Here is a 4,870-nt window from a genome sequence, read left to right on the forward strand (position 1 = left end):
AGGCGATTTCTGTGGAGATAGTGCAACCAATATTATCATAAAATCTTCATAGCTTTTCCCTAATTGGCTGCAATCAGAAATGCAGTCGAGCTGATGCCGAGGCAGTTATCTCCCTCTTTCTGGTGAGCAATGTCCTGGGAGGGTTTATCAGATACAGGGGTGGGGGTTTAACGGGGCCCCAGGGACTCCTGTCTGTTTGCGCTGGGCATTGGTATGCACGGAAGGAAACACATTTTAGCTGCTTCTTTTAGCGCGTGTTGACCAAGACAAGCCCTGGAAGTTGTTGGCATTGTCAAAGCAGAATCAAAATACAGATGTGAAGGGCACATGAGAGTGTGGCCCCGTCCGGGCCTGGGAAGGCAGAACTGGCACCCAAATCCGCCCACCCAGCTGCTGTGAAATTGCTCAAACTGGGTCACAATGGCATCCTTCTCCCCCCTCATCCTCGTGTTCTTGCCTTGCTGTGACCCAGGTCTTGCGCTTGCTCTGCTGTGGTACGTGCAGGAGCTCACCTTGGGTCAAACCCTGCATCTTGCCGGGCCAGTAGGTTTTGGGGCTGGATTTGGGGGGAGGAGTGAGGAAAGCTGGATCCTGGTTTTGTAAGGTGAGGCTCTGGGGAGAGAGCGAGAGGACAGGTTAGCATTCATGGTTTGGGTTTTTTTCCTCTTTATGGAGACCAAACCAAATTTGGGAGTTGTTTTCATAGTCAGAACTTTTTCATGTCCTTGTGGAAATCAGGTAACTCATCCCTTTGGCTGGAGGACCAGGGAGTAAAAGCCTTCCTGGCTCTGCAGGGGAGCCCAGTGTCTTCCAGGGTGCTGGGGCCTCTTCTGTGGTCCTCTTCTGTGGTGTCACCTGCACCTCAGCAGCGGGATGTGATGGTAGAGTGAAAGTTATAAATGACCAGAAAACAAAAATCTGCTTTGTATAAACACAGAGGTTTAAAATGTGGTTTGAGTTCCATGAAGGAATGAAAACAAGACCTTTGAGTACGAGGGGTTTGTATTTCTTTTTTTCTCCTTCTGAATGGAATGGAGACAAAACATTTGTTTTTGGATGGAAAACAGTCCCCCTCCCACCAGTTTGCCTCCCTTCATCTCTCTGGAGACAGCGAATGGCTCACGCTGGACCTTGGATTCTTTTCCACCAAATACTGTCAGAACTAATAGACATCTCTGCGGACTGTTTGGGCAGAAAATGTTCAGTTCCTTCAATGCAGCCAAGAGGAACCGTGTCCCAAATCCTAGGCCCAAAGAGCTGGGATAAGAAACTTCATTTCCAGCCAGCAAAGATGCTCCTGCCTAAACCAAGTGCCACAGAAAACTTCCTGTGACTGGTTCCCATTTTAAATAGTTATGGAGCGAAGTTAGGACACCTGCAGCTTTCGGCAGAGGTAGGAGTCCCAGCCGGGGGTCTGCAGATACTTCCTGTGGGAAGTGGATCTTCAGCACCTGCACGGAGAGGATGCGTCTCTCGTTGGAAGCGCTGTGTTGGAGCTGCTGTTCCCAACACACAGCAAGATCTCTTCTTGTTTTTTCCTTTGAGTAAGGGCAAAGCCAGCCTTGTTTTTCCAGCCATCTTAAAAGCCCATTTTGAGTGTAACTTTTGGCTCTTCGAGCTTCTGAGAGAGGATTGAGTTGCAGAAGGCAGTGGCTGCCAGTTCCTATATGAAAACACGACGTTAGTCAAAAGCGCTGCTGATTAATATATCAGTTGCTAGGAAAGGACGCTGACCTAGATTCTGGTTGAGCTGTCTAGGTGGAGACTCGTCTATGATGTGGCTTTTATCTGTTCACAGAATGGATTTGGACAATGTGGAGTCCACGGAGAGCTTTTGTTTCCCCTTAACACCATTGTGTTCAGCCCTGCTGCCATGCGTGTTTGGGTTTCTTAATCTCGCTCGCTGGTTGCTTTGGGGGCTTTAGAAGGTCAGTGGTGTTAAGCTTATCGGGCACCTAAGAATGGTTGGGGAATCCATTAATTTGCACGTTTCATGGCCTAACTTGATTACCAGACACCTGAAAGACGCTGGAGGTTGGGGCTGTAGCAAATATTTGCTGGGATGAGCAGTTTTTCTCTTTGAAGTCCAGATGTGTTTAAAGTATGATCGTAACGCTCCCAGGCAGGCACTTCTTATCCTGCTCAGTTCTGCTGGGGGAACATAATGCAATGTGAAAAGCCTTTATATGGAATTTCTGGAATAGCATTTTACAGGGTGGGAAAAGCCGCACGTCTGCGAAAGAGTCCAGCCTGCGAATCTGCAGCAAAGGCTCGCTGTAAGGGAGCTGGGGCTTGGTGCTGCTCTGCAGTTGTAACTCTCACGCTGCAGAATCTCAGAGCACTTCCAGAGCATTAGAGGGGTTGGCTCCCGAATGCTGCTGGCCTCCCCGTCCTACTGAGATGAAAAACCAGACGTGGAAGGTATGGTGGTTCTGTGGATTTGAACAGGCGGGATCCTTGACTGCGGAATGCAGGAGGGTTTCCTCAGCTCGACTCCTGTAATCTCTGTGGTTGTCATCTCGCCTTCCTGAAGGGGCTGTCCTCTGCATTGCACCTTGGGCAGCATCCAAACCAGGGCAATGGAGTTGGAATGAATGCTCCGCCCGCTGGGATGAGCCCTGGTTCAGGTGTTCATCTGTGGGAGTGTCCTGATGATGACTGCGCACCTCGGCCAAGCCCTGTCGGGGATGGTGGGTCCATGGCTGCCTTAATGTGTCTCCCTGTGGCTCAGTTCAAGGCTTCCACTGTCCACCTTTGATCTCTCAGGTGCCACTGAGAGAGCGTATAAATTGTTTCTTTGACTAGCAGTATTTCAGTGAAGTCTTGCTCTTTTGGGGCAAAGGACAGTCCCAGCACATTCAAGTCTTGATTTCATTAGCGGAGTGCTGCAGTTCATCAAACCCCATAAATATTTATCTGTTCAGCATTCTTTCTATGATTTCAAAACGCTGGCCCTGTTTTAGCGGGACGCCTCATGTTGTTTATTGTGCGATAGCTTTGCCATAGATACGCTGACAGAAAGGTCTCTGATGGCCATAACGAAGGGGGAGGCACGTTCTCTCCCAGACGCATCGCTGAACCTGGTAAAAGCCGCCTTTGCGTCAGCGCTCGCCGAGTGGGTGGGGAGCGAAGGCCAGTTGGGGATTCCCCCGCGGATGCTATGAGTCAAAAGGACTTGCAGCTCTGCCAACCCTGCTCACTTAAAAATCAGTCGGTTGCTAAAAATCATGAGATTTCTAATAAATAAATAAGTACAGGGGGATTTCAGCTTGCTCCCTGACAGCTGTGATTCTGGGTGAAAGCGGTACTAGTGTTCGGGATTTCTCCGCCACCCCAGTGGCTTGGGATTTAGTCTTTAATTTTAGTGACACAGCAGAAATACTCACTGACACTGGAGCCTTTGGGCACTGAGGCTTTTCAAAGATTCATCAGGTGTTTGGAGACTTTTGTGGAGAGAACCATACGAGCTGGCAGCACTGGCTTCGGGGAGCGGCGACGGGGTAAGCTCACCTCCTCCTGGCGATGCCTAGCTTTTCCCGGGGCCATCTCTTGCATCTGCTTGCTTCAGAGACAAGAAAAGACGGTCTCGTCTCCAGTGGATAAGGACCTCACTTGGCTTTTAGTGGCGTCTGGGTTTTGAACCTTGTTCTTGCTGCCTTAGTGAAATTGGTTGGTTGTTAAACCACTTAACGCTTATGGAGGACCCTGCGAATCGCGACCATGTCCCTGCAGTTTTAGGTGTTTATTTATTTTTTGCTTAATGAAACAAAATTAAAAGTGGGCTTTTGTGAAGGTTTTTGCAAAATTCTGTGGAGTGAATGGTCATTGCTAAAATTGAAAAATTATTATTATGAACCTTAGTAACTGCTCCGTTATAAGACAGAAAAGTTCATGGCATAAAGAAAAGCCAAACCCAAGGTCTCTACTTCTCAATAATTGTGCTTAAGCGTTGAAAACTTTAACAACTTTGATGATCTTTATTTTGTTAATCCATAGAAGACCTTTATTTTAAATTCTGAAACATATTAATTCTTTTTTCCTCTCCTTGCAGGTGGGATTATTGATTCAACACACTGATCCTGCCCTGTGTGACTTCCTCTCCTGGACACCGCACCAGGTACTTCTTTCCTCTCATGGCATGTGTGTGCTATCTGTGCTGTCCTTCCATTTAACGCCGCCTCGGAAAGGTCTGTATCCTCTAACAGATACTGTGTTTGGATTTGAATTTGCTTTCTGGAGACTGGGCTCCATTTTTTGCCCCCTCCTGCTGGTGTTCCGAATTTCTTTAATTGCAAGAAGATACTTCTGCTCAGGGAAACTGGGGAGTGATGGGGCCCTTGGGAATAGGGACTGGATATTGTTGTTGTTTGGAGTGAGCCCAATGGTATGTGGAGGCCTTGCAAAACCCCAAATCCCTATTTCCACTTGCTCAAGGAGCACGTGATTAGGGCTGGATAAAGGACCTGGGTGTCCATGCTGATTCTGGTTGCATTCTCGCAACTGTGAGCAGCGATCGACTTCCCAGCTGGTTCTTATCACCGGTGTAGCACATCGGGAGGAAAAGCCCCATGTGTGACCCCAGACATCCTATGTTTCTGAAGCGTCTGAAATACTTCAACGCTTTTGTGGAACTGATCCCCGATCTCTTTTCATCGCGGTGAAGTTATGGCACGCTCTGATGAGCACAGCGCTCGGTCCAGGCTACGCGATTAGGCTGCACGAAGTACTTCACCCGTTTACATGATAGCTTTCATATGTGTTCTTATTGGCATTTACTACTATACGTTACCTCCTATTTCTGCTTATAAATGAGTGTGTGGCTGCAAAAGTAGAGCGGGGAGGAGAAAGAGAGTCAAATTTGCCCTCTTTC

The sequence above is a fragment of the Buceros rhinoceros genome, unplaced genomic scaffold, assembly GCF_000710305.1.
Source record: "Buceros rhinoceros silvestris isolate BGI_N320 unplaced genomic scaffold, ASM71030v1 scaffold11351, whole genome shotgun sequence".
Lineage (NCBI taxonomy): Eukaryota > Metazoa > Chordata > Aves > Bucerotiformes > Bucerotidae > Buceros > Buceros rhinoceros.